Genomic DNA, 12,043 nt, shown 5'->3' with positions numbered 1-12,043 from the left:
CGGCCAGGCTGTTCGCAAGGAGGCTCCTGGCCCTCAAAAGGAACACCTGGCTCGGTGTGACGGCCTGATCGGATCCCGGGTCGGAGGAGAAGGAACCGGGACTATCCAAAGTGGATAGTACATTTTCCAGGAAAGTCTGGAGAGTCCGGGGGGGGGGGGGCAGAGGAAGATGGTGCCCCAGGCCCCTCTGGCATTAAGGCAAGCGCTCCACTGCACGGGGAGCTGCCTGACCATGAGCTGCAGAGAGACAGCGGTGAGGAGAGACAACAGATCCCCTCTGATGAGGAACAGCTGCTTCTCCCATCCAATCCCAGGGCACAGAGAGCGGAGAGGAAGGGAACTCACAGAACTGTGAGGCTGCTTGCGAGGAGGCTGCCCATCCCTCTTGACAAGGAACACTTGGCTCAGGGATGATTTAACTATCAATCAATCAGAACAGAGCTGGAAGGGACTTTGGAGGTCTTCTAGTCCAGAGCTTTTCAACCTTTTCACCCATTGTACCACTTTTAGGATATGGCAACATCCGAGTACCACCAGTCGCCTAGCAAGGTGTCAAAAACTTGATGACCAAAAAAAAAAAAAAAAGAAAGAAAAAAGTGATGAAGTACAGGTAGTCCTCGACTTACAACAGTTCGCCTAGTGACTGTTTGAAGTTACAATGGCACTGAAAAAAGTGCCCCCCAAGCCACAGCCGAGCAAGACACCCGCCTGCCCACCCGGCGGTGCCCTTCCTCCTGTTCGAGGTTTTCATTGTTGTGAGCATTTCTGTTGAGGATTGGCAGCGCGGGGTGGGGTGGATATTTGGTTTTTATCCCCCCCCTACTGTCTGCTGGGTGATTGCAGCAGGTTTTGGTCACTTCACATGACCCTGAGACACTGTGACCATCATAAATATGAATCAGTTGCCAAGCATCTGAATGTAAATCACAAGACCCTGGAGATGCTGCAACATTCCAGCTGATTGGCGCTTCTGCTGAGCCCTGACAGACCTGCAGCTCCAGCCATCTCTCGCTCAGGCTTGTGCGGTGCTGCCACCAGTTCAGCTCATTCCCCTCCCCCGCTACCACTTTTCTAGGATGGTCACGTACCACCTGCCAGGTTCCAAAGTACCACAGGTGGTACCCGTACCACTGGTTGAAAAGCCCTGTTCTATTCCAACCCCTTGCTCAAGCAAGGGACCCTATACCATTTCAGACAAGTGACTGTCCAGTCTCTTCTTAAAAACCTCCAGTGATGGAGCACCCACAATTTCTGGAGGCAAAGCTGTTCCGCTGGTTAATTGTCCTCACAGTTAGGAAGCTTCTCCTTAATTCCACATTGCTTCTCTCGTTGATTAGTTTCCATCCCTCGTTTCTTGTCCTGTATCCTGGTGCTTTGGAGAATAGCTTGACACCACCACCACCCCTCTTCTGTATGACAGCCCCTCAAATACTGGAAGACTGCTCTCAAAATGTAAGGTCCCTGGCCCTTACCTAAATTCGAGATACCATTAGAAGTCTAATCAGGCAACTCAAAATGGAGGCTTCTTGAGGAAAGAGTGCTTTAATTGATCACATAAAACAGCTGGGTGGCAAATAATCTGGAACACTGGGAGAATTACAACCAGAAGTGCCCCACCTTAGAAAGTTAGTTGCATGGCTTTATAAACTTTGTTAGCCAATGAAAATCAGGCAACAGAGCCATTATATCATAAGGAAGACATCAATCATTCCTGTATACTCCTTCAGTACTTCCCATCCATGTACATGTTTTCCCACGCTTGCATGAAAATTTGTCCCTGATGCAAATGCTGATTACAAAAGCGAGGTAGCAATAGTTAGGCTAAACAATTTCTCAACATCTTTTTTTATAATGTGACCAAAACTGGATGCAGTATTCCAGGTGTGGCCTTACTAAGGATTTATAAAGCGGCACTAATACACGTGATTTTGATTCTACGCCTCTGTTTATACAGCCAAGGATTGTATTAGCTTTTTTGGCTGTTGCCGCACACAGCTGGCTCATGTTTAAGTGATTATCCACTAGGACTCCGAGGTTCCTCTCACAGTTACTGTTTTTTGAGCCAGGGAATTTCTTAAATAATTCTGCTGGCAAAAAATCTTCACCTGGGGCTTTATTACTCTTTAGGCTTTTAATAATGGATTGTATCTCTTTTACCGAGACTGGAGGCCAAAGGGACGGAGTTCTAGTATTTACTAAGTCACTGCTTAAAAACGGTTTCTCTACAGATTCCGTAGAAGCAAACAGACATTGATAATAATTCTCCCAGTCCTCAGCTGGGATTGATATATCAAATGCAAATCTCCGTTCCTTTAGGACTCCTGCAACAGTGTGCCAGAATATTACTGACTTATGACTTTTGGCAGCCAACTCGAGTTCTGGCTAGATTGAAGTGGCAAAACTTTTTTCCTTTAATTTTTATAATTTTTTTTCCATATTCCCTTCTTGTGTGCAACATCTCAGCTTGTGTACGAGCAGTAGGATTCCTCTTAAGCTGCCCTATTTGACTCTAACTTCATTTTAAACGTGTATTTTATCCCAATTTCATTCTAAATTGCATTTTATTTCCGTTTTATCCTAAATTACATTTTAACTGATTCCATTCTAAATGGTTTTTGCTGCATTTTAGTGTAATGTGTGTTTGGAACTCAGCAGCTTGATATGGACCATGGGCTAATAAATCAATAAAGAAATGTTGTTGAGACAGGGGACGGTGCCTTTGTCAGAAACCACCATTTGTCTTGGCAAAACAAACCCTGGACTTTTGGAAACCTTGACTTCTCGACTGTTTTCAGCCTCTGGATTTGTAAACCTTGTTTTACAGACTCTTGACTCTGGATTGTGGCTTACGGAGCTTGTTTTGCAACCTCTGCAACGGGTTTGTGGACTTCGCCTTTCTTCCTGTTTTGGGGGGCTCGATTCTGGTGACTGTCTACGGACATAGATTCTCAACCATCCAGACCACGGTTGTCCCAAAGGAGCTTTTTTCAAAAGGCAACTGGAATTTCTTGGTTTTTCCTTGAAGACATTTCGCTTCTCATCCAAGAAGGTGCTTCAGTTCCGGCTGAACGAACTCAAGAAGCTTCTCGGGCGAGAAGTGAAATGTCTTTAAGGAAAAACTAAAAAAAGAAGAAAAAAAAGCACCTTTGCATTCTGGTGACTAGTGGACCCAGCTGGTGGGACCGTGGATGGTTGTTTTGTTGGGGGGGGAAAAGCAGGGTGGTTTACCGACACCCCGTCTATCGTGGTTTAGCAGTGCAATGAAAGACTTTATTGGTGCCTGCATCTTCCTACGTGACCTGGGTCAGAACACTCCCCATCTAATGCCTCTACAAGCCTCCCAGAAGCCTCTGATTGTTGTTGGGAGAAAAATAAAGGCCCAACAGAGACCCCACTTCCTCAGGGTCTTATGGAAGAACAGGGTAGAACAACGGCTAATGACCCTCTTTTACCGGTCTACCATAGAGAGCGTCCTCTCGTACTGTGTTGTGGTTTGGTATGCTGGTCTGACAGCCACGGATAGGAAAGTATTACAGAGGGTGGTGAGCACAGCACAAGACATTGTGGGCTGTCCCCTGACCCCACTGGATGACCTCACCAGGGCCCACTGCCTTGGAAGAGTGAGGAAAATTCTCAGGGACGACTCACACCCTGGTCGGTACCTCTTTACTCTCCTACCATCGGGTAGGAGATACAGGAGTATAGCCAGATGTACCGACAGGCTGAAGAACAGCTTTTATCCATGGGCTGTCCGGCTCTTGAATGGGAAATAATTTTATAAACTTTACGTGTGATTGACTTGCGAGGCCGGTGTGTTGTGCAATTAGCTCACATGGTGTAATAAGATGGAGGGTTTGTTGTCACTGTGAGTTGGGGGAGGGCACGAAGGGCGGCTCAGCCAATCTCAATGTGTACATGGTTGTACTTTGACAATAAAGGTTCGTTCAAGAAAAAAAGCTGGGCTATGATGGGCCTTAATGCCATTTTTTTCTCCTGATGCTTTCCCCCTTACATCAGAGGTTAAGGCAGGTCTTTTCAAAGCCTGAAGCAAACATCTCCACCTGGCTGTTGTATCAAAGGCCAAAAAGCTGCTTTTTCCTCCCAAGAAAAGCCTCGCATCTTGTCTTGCCAGAGGTCAGCTGAGGCCAAGAAGAGCTTGCAAGGAGAACGGCACCCTTGCTGAAGCAAATCAGAGCCGACAAGAGACCAGTTCAGGCAGTCCTCGACTTACGACCGCAACGGAGCCCAGAATTTCTGTGGCTGTGTGAGAAATTCATGAAGTTGAGTTGTGCCCCATTTCGCGACTTTCCTCGCCCCAATTGTTAAGTTAGTAACACGGCTGTTAAGCGAAATCTTAACTTTGCTTGTCGGATGGTCGCCAAAGAGGATCGCGTGATCTCGGGACACAGCAACGGTCGTAAATATGAAGCAGCTGCCAAGGCTCTGAATTTTGATCGCGTGATTGTGGGGATGCTGCAAAGGTCGTAACTGTGAAAAAACGGTCGCAAAAAGGGGATGGCGTGACCCCGGTTCACCGCAAGCATTCGAATGTAAATCACGCGACTATGGGGATGCTGTAATGGTCATAAGTGTGAAAAACGGTCAGAAGTCACTTTTCCCCAGTGCCACTGTAACATTGAAATGGTCGCTAAATGAACTGTTGTAAGTCGAGGACTACCTGTATGAGGGGTCCTTGGTGCTCTCTGAGCTTGTTGTTTCCCTTGCCGACGTTTACGTACCAAATTAGGTAACATCATCAGTGCTAGTAGGGAGTGGGGTTTGCTTCTCAAATTTATATGCCAATGGCTCGCCCTGTCAGTGCTGGTGAGTTCCTTGCTGGGGACATTTATTGCTGGCTTGATTGGCAGTTCCTTGATTGGAGTATTGTTTGCTAGTTGATTGTCAGTCTAAAGTTAATCACTGCTCCCCAGTAGCCCTGATGATGTTACCTAGTTGGGTCATGAAACATCTGCAAGAAAACAACCAAGCTCAGAGAGCATCAGGGACCCCACAGTCCTCCTCCTCCTCCTCTCCACAAACCCCACTCATTTCTAACACTGGTGATGTTACCTAGTTGGGTCATGAAACGTCTGCAAGAAAACAACCAAGCTCAGAGAGCATCAAGGACCCCACAGTCCTCCTCCTCCTCCTCCTCCTCCTCCTTTGCTACACAAACCTGACTCCTTTCTAACACTGATGATGTTACCTAGTTGGGTCGTGAAATGTCTGCAAGAAAACAACCAAGCTCAGAGAGCAGCAAGGACTCCACAGCCCTCCTCCTCCTCCTCCTCCTCCTTTCTCTCCAGAAACCCCTCTCCCTTCTAACACTGATGATGTTACCTAGTTTGGGTCATGAAACATCTGCAAGAAAACAACCAAGTTCAGAGAGCACCAAGGACCCCACAGTTCTCCTCCTCCTCCTCCTCCTCTCCACAAACCCCACTCATTTCTAACACTGGTGATGTTACCTAGTTGGGTCATGAAACGTCTGCAAGAAAACAACCAAGCTCAGAGAGCATCAGGGACCCCACAGTCCTCCTCCTCCTCCTCTCCACAAACCCCACTCATTTCTAACACTGGTGATGTTACCTAGTTGGGTCATGAAACGTCTGCAAGAAAACAACCAAGCTCAGAGAGCATCAAGGACCCCACAGTCCTCCTCCTCCTCCTCCTCCTCCCAAACTCCACTCATTTCTAGCACTGGTGATGTTACCTAGTTGGGTCATGAAACGTCTGCAAGAAAACCACCCAGCTCAGAGCGCACCAAGGATGCCACAGCACAGAACATCCTCCGCTGAATTAAACACCCAGCACTTAAAACAGCTGTGTTTCTTTCTTTCTTTCTGTACCCCAAAGACCACTAATATGTGTGTGTGTGGGGGGGGGAGCTTACGGATCAGTTTCTCACCCTAAATTTTGCAGTTGCCTTCCTGCAAAGGGAGAGTCTCCCCCCCCCCACCAAAGCCAGCCTGTGCATCCCCCATAAAAGATGCAAAGACACGAATGACGGCAAAGACATTTAAAAAGAAAAAAAAACCCAAACAATTCCCCAGGATGCAGCAAAATCCATCAAAGTTTGCAGGAGACGAGATCCTGCTACGAGGCTCAGCTCGGTAAATAATGAATGATCTCAAAAAAGAAGCTTGCAAAAAAAAAAAAAAAAGGGAAGAAAATTCAGCCAGATTTGCAGCAATCGGGCGAGGAGATGGGGGCGGGGGCCGAGAGCAAGAAAGAGGCAAGGCATCCATTAGGATCCTATTTATACAGCCGAGCAGCCTCCCTCGCCCTTGATTACGGCCCTCCAATCAAATATTAAAGAAAAGAGGCAATCCAGTCGCCACGGAGGCCTCGGTGCAATTGCAACGGAGTCAGCTTCGTCGGCAATTTCCAGGGGCCTTTAAAAAAAAACAAAACCTCCCTTTTTCCTGTACAACACGCAAGCGGAGCGTTCAAAAAAATACAACACGCACTTTTACATATATAGATTTTTTTTAAAAGGGGGGCGGATTTATTTAACACCGCCGCAAATCGCCAAGGGGACCGATCCGAGTGAAATGGATCCGTCGCCACCACCGTTTGGCACAAGCCAGCGAGGAAAGGAAATACAGGAGGGTCCTCGACTTACGACCACAACTGGGATCAAAATTTCTGTTGCTAAGCAAGGCGGTTGGTTGTTCAGTGTGTTGCGTTCGATTTCACAAGCTTTTTTTTGGGGGGGGAGCACGGTTGTTAAGCGACTCAGTGCGGTTGCCAAGCGAATCATGCAGTCATTAAGTGGGTATGGCTTTTTATTTTTCCAGATATGGATTCTCTGTAACTAGGCCTTAAAAGAGGGAGTCTTCGACTTACGACCACTGCTGGGCCAAAAACTTCCACCGCTAAGCAAATCCAAGTGAGCTTTGCCTCATTTTACCACCTTTCTTGCCATAATTGTTAAGTGGATCATTTGGTCATTAAGTGAATCTGGCTTCCCCCATTGACTTTGCTTGTCGGAAGCTGGCTGGGAAGGTCAGAAATGGAAATCACATGACCATCATAAATAAATAAAAGTTGCCAGGCGGCCAAATTTGAATCACATGACCCTGGGGAATAATAATAAAGTTGGAAGGGACCTTGGAGGTCATCTAGTCCAACCCCCTGCTCAGGCAGAAAACCCTATACCATTTCGGACAAATGGCTGTCCAGTCTCTTCTTTAAAAACTTCCACTGTTGGGGCATTCACAGCTTCTGGAGGCAGGTAGTTCCACTGGCTAATTGTTCTGTCAGGAAGTTTCTCCTGAGTTCTAGGTTGCTTCTCTCCTTGACTACTTTCCATCCGTTGCTTCTTGTCCTGCCTTCAGGCGCTTTGGGGAATAGCTTGACTCCCTCTTCTTTGGGGCAGCCCCTGAGATACTGGAAGGCTGCTATCAAGTCACCCCTCACCCTTCTCTTCATTAAACTACACATACCCAATTCCAGCAACCGTTCTTCATAAAAGCCTCCAGTCCCCTAATCATCTTTGTTGCTCTTCTGTTCTCTTTCTAGAGTCTCAACATCTTTTTTACATCGTGGTGACCAAAACTGAATGCAGTATTCCAGGTGTGGCCTTACCAAAGCATTGTAAAGTGGTATTAACACTTCCCGTGATCTTGATTCTATCCCTCTGTTAATGCAGCCTAGCACTGGGTTGGCTTTTTTGGCAGCTGCAGCACACGGCTGGCTCCTATTTAAGTGATTGTCCACTAGGACTCCGAGATCCCTCTCACAGTTGCTACTATTGAGCAAGGTACCACCTATAGTATACCTGTGCATTTGGTTTTCCTTGCCTAAATGTAGAACCTTACTTTTTTTCACCATTGAATCTCATTTTGTTAGTGCCCAGTGTTCGAGTCTGTCCAGATCCTTCTGTCTCTTAAGCCTGTCTTCTGGAGTATTGGCTATTCCTGCCAGCTTGGTGTGGTGGTGCTGTGGTGTTTGTAAATGCAAGGACCAGTTGCAAAGTACAGGCAGTCCTCAACTTACAAGTATTCATTTAGTGACCAAAGTTACAACAGCACTGGGGAAAAAAATGACCTATGACTGTTTTTCCACACTAAGCATCCCCAGGGTCAGGTGACCAAAATTCAGTTTGCTTGGCAACTGGCATGTACTTAAAGACAGTTGCAGTGTCCTGGGGTCACGTGATCACCACTGGGTCACCTTCCCAGCCGGCTTCGGACAAGCGAAGTCAATGGGGGAATGCCCAATTCCCTTAATGACCAAATGATTCACTTATAACACCTGTGGCCAGAAAGGTCGTAAAACAGGGCAGAGCTCACTTGGCTACTGTTTCACTTAGCAATGGGAAATTGTGGGCTCAGTTGTGGTTGTAAGTCGAGGACTCCCTCTTTAAGGCCTAGTTACAGAGAATCCTTGACTTGCGACTGGACGAAGTTACAACGGACCTACCTAGGGGCTACTGATGAGCCTGATTCAAAGTTCCAACAGTCACACACACATACACACTCACACGTGTCATGTTAATGAACTTCAGGTGCTTGTCAATCCGGTTCATTTATGGCCATTTGTAGCATCCCCCATGACTGTAATTTTACCTCAAAACTGACATTAACTTCTCAGTTTAGGCTAAAAAAACACGCCCACAGTGAATCATTGGTTTATGGCCATCGCTAAAAAGATCATAAAACAGAGCTGGTCACATGCGTGACCCATGTTATGACCGTGAGAGGGCAGGCTCCAATAGAGTCATAACTTGAGGGACCCCATATCTCCCCGTCAATTTGATATGACAGGGTTGATGCACCCCCTGGTTCCTTCGATTAAATCAGGGGTCTTCAAACTTGGCCCTTTTATGACTTGAGACCAACTCCCAGAATTCCTCAGCCAGGAGTTGAAGTCCACAAGTCATAAAAGGGCCAAGTTTGAAGACCCCTGGATTAAATAATACCATCTCTTGGGACCCCAGAAAGCCATTCTCTGTAGCAGCCCCTGTATTTGGAAGTGAGCCCCCCCCTCACCCCAAGATCTGGATACTCTCCCCCCCCTCACTTTGCTGTTGTTCAGAAGACCAGAAAAAACTTCACCCCGGCCTCGAGCGAGGGACAACAAGGCTAACCATATTTTATCCAATTTCCCCCCCCCCCTATCTTTTAATCGATCCTATTGCAATTTCTTTGTCTGGTTTTTATTCATTTCTTTCTTTACTCGTTCATTCAATTTCCATAGCCGCCCCACTCAAGCAAGCAACTCTGGGCAGCCTGCAATTTTAAAACTCTGAAACAATTAGAACAATTGTAAAAGATATTAAAACCATTTTTAAAAAAAATCCGCAAAATAAAGAGGGGTAAACAGCAGCTGGGATGATGGTGGTTAAGTCTCTCAGAGTCGTTTGAAAGTCAGACGATATAGACCTTTCACGATAAGTTAATAAAATAAATAAACTTCCCAATTTGGCACAAATATATTTTTGAGGGTGGGACGTATCATCCTTGGGGGGGGGGGGGGTTAAGGAGAAAGCCAAGCAGGAGTTTCTCTTGACCAGGGGTAGGCAACCTCAGCTCTTTTATGACTCATGGACTTCAACTCCCAGAATTCCTGAGTCAGCTGACTCAGGAATTCTGGGAGTTGAAGTCCATGAGTCATAAAAGAACCGAGGTTGCCTACCCCTGCTCTTGACTATCACAGTCCTCGATTTACGATGGTTGTTAAGCGATCGTTCAAAGTTACCGTGGACCTTCCTTGGAGCACGGGGAGTCCTCAGCTTGCAACAATTCACTTAGTGATCATTCGAAATTACAGTGACATTGAAAAAAAGTGACTTAGGACCATTTTTCACTTACGACAGTTGCAGCATCCCTGTGGACACAAGATCAACATTTGGACTAGGAAAACTGGCTCATAATTATGACGGTTGCAGCGTCCCGGGGGGGTATCACGTGATTCCCCCTTTGCGACCTTCTCACCACCAAAAGCCAGATTCACTTAACAACCGGGTTACTAACTAATCAGCTGGGGTGACTCAACTTAACTAACTGCGGCAAGGAAGGTGGCAAAATGGGACAAAAACTCACTTAACAAATGTTTACTCACTTAACAACAGAATGTTTGGGGCTTCATTGTGGTCATGCGTTGAGGACTATCTGTCCTTATCATCTGGGTTTGAAGTCCCAACAGCTGCTCCTGGAGATCACAGGATTACAAAATGGGCACTCGGCAACTAGCCTGCATTTATGTGGTTTAATTTTGGTCCAAAAGGCCCATTAGGGGCTTATTTTCCGGGGATGTCTTATTTTTCCATGTACAGGAGGCGGCGAACGTGCCGGGGCTGCAGCCCGCTGGCCCTTTGGCTTGTGTGTACTTTGGCGCTGTGAAGTGTGCAAAGCCTGTGCAGTGCAAGTGAGTGGGAGCGTTGCTATCGCTGGGCTGGCCCCTGCCGGACGTGGCCACGAGACAGGTGAGTGTGGGGGTGGAGCTGCCCCACGTGCCCCGTACCCGTGCACATCAGGGCCCCCAGAGTCAGGCCACCCACACCCAGTCACCTGTCTTGCCGCGGTGGCACCAACACACCTTCCCCATTGTAGCCGTGGGCAAGCAGACGGTGGGATGGAATGAGCAGCTGGCCAGCCATGCAAGCTCTTAACTGGGGCTTATTTTTAGGGTTAGGGTTTGTATTAGGCAAGGGACGCGGTGGCTCAGTGGGTTAGGACGCTGAGCTTGTCGATCAGAAGGTCGGCAGTTTGGCGGGTCGAATCCTGAGTGCCGCGTAACAGAGTGAGCGCCCGTTACGCGTCCCAGCTTCTGCCAACCTAGCAGTTCGAAAGCACGTAAAAAATGCAAGTAGAAAAATAGGGACCGCTACGGTGGGAAGGTAACAGCGTTCCGTGCGCCTTTGTCATCTAGTCATGCCGGCCACATGACCACGGAGACGTCCTCGGACAAGCGCTGGCTCTTCGGCTTTGAAACGGAGATGAGCACCGGCCCCTAGAGTCGGAAACTACTAGCATGCATGTGCGGGGGAACCTTTACCTTTACCTCGTATTAGGCACACGCTAAAAAAATCATACTAGGGCTTATTTCCTGGTTGCGGTTCTTACTTTCAGGGAAACACGATATATGACCACGAATTATAACATTTTGTTTGCTGTAACCACCTTTTACTTCTGGTTTCCGGCCAAAAATGTCCATTTGCAGACAATGGATTCACTTTTAACGACCGCTGCAAGAAAGACTGTCAAATCGGTACTGAATGTGTAGTGATCTGCTTAAGGGCCAACCTGCCTTACGACCGTAATTCCAGGCTCAATTACGGTCATAAGTCGAGGACTACCTGCATTCAGGTCCAAGAGAGGGTGCCGTAGGGAAGAGAAGCCGGTTTCTATTTTCTTGGCACAGAAAGGAAAAGTCTCGGTTGCAACACTCCAGGTATGGTTTGAAATAAGAAAGCAACTTCTCCAGGGTGGGCAAGAGTGGAACCGCCTTGGAAACGACAACAGTGTGAGTTCTCCATCTCGGAAGGGTTTTGTGAAGAGGCTGGGCAAACCCCGCCCCCCCCCCCCACTTCTTGAGGACGGTTTCATTGACTTGCCTCGCACTGCTGAGAGTTGGACTAGATCAGCGTTTCTCCATCTCAGCAACATTTAAGACAGGTGGACTCCAAGTCCCAGAATTCCCCCAACCGGCACCCCAATGGTGCCTGAAACCTGGCATGTTTTGCACAGAATCCCGCAATAGCGGACCTGGAAGGTACCTCAAAGATCATCTCTAGTCCAGCTTTCTGCACTGTGCAGGAAAAAAAAATACAATCCTAAAACTGTGGATTTGGGATGTACCCTAAAGGTCATCTAGTCCAACCCCTCTGCATTTTGCAGGATTAAAAAAAAAAAAGAATCCTAAAATCGTGGAGTTGGAAAGTTCCCTAAGGGTCATCCGGTCCAGCCCTCAGGAGCGTGCAGGAAAAACAGAATTCTAAAATGGTGAAGTTGAAAGGCACCCTAAAGATCATCCAATCCAATCCTCGTGCTCTTCCAGAAAACCAATCCAGCCACCCTTGAGAAGGGGCGATTTC

At 47.3% G+C, this 12,043-nt stretch overlaps 1 protein-coding gene across 2 annotated transcripts in view; it reads right to left on the bottom strand.

Moving 5' to 3' along the window:
- LOC310640884 (transducin-like enhancer protein 1) overlaps positions 1 to 12,043 on the bottom strand; it is an 87,194-nt gene that overhangs the window by 43,085 nt on the left and 32,066 nt on the right. The window lies entirely within an intron of this gene.

The sequence above is a fragment of the Vipera ursinii genome (assembly GCF_947247035.1).
Source record: "Vipera ursinii genome assembly, chromosome: 1".
Classification (NCBI taxonomy): domain Eukaryota; kingdom Metazoa; phylum Chordata; class Lepidosauria; order Squamata; family Viperidae; genus Vipera; species Vipera ursinii.
Note: the sequence above shows the minus strand (reverse complement) of the source record. Positions and strands in the feature narration are given on the sequence as shown.